The following is a 319-nucleotide window of genomic DNA, read 5'->3' on the forward strand; positions in this document are numbered from 1 at the left end:
GCAGGCTTGCATGCCCTGGGGGTAGTCCATGTGCCCTTGGGGTCCACAAATATTGGGGTCCCCATGTATCCTGGGGGCCTCCCTGCACCCTGGGGGGCTGCACAATTTGGGGAGTCCCATGTGCCCTGCAGGCTTGCATGCCCTGGGAGGGTCCATGTGCCTTTGGGATGTGTGTGTGCCCTTGGAGGGGTCTATGGACCATGGGATCCTATGTGTCTTGGGGTCTCCATGCACCCTGGGGAGCCCTGTGCCCCTCACCAGCCCCACCTGAGGAAGCTGTTTGGCCATGGGGCAGACGCGGGGCCCATAGGGGTGGTAA

The sequence above is a fragment of the Mesitornis unicolor genome, unplaced genomic scaffold (assembly GCF_000695765.1).
Source record: "Mesitornis unicolor isolate BGI_N332 unplaced genomic scaffold, ASM69576v1 scaffold32692, whole genome shotgun sequence".
In the NCBI taxonomy this organism is placed as follows: Eukaryota; Metazoa; Chordata; class Aves; order Mesitornithiformes; family Mesitornithidae; genus Mesitornis; species Mesitornis unicolor.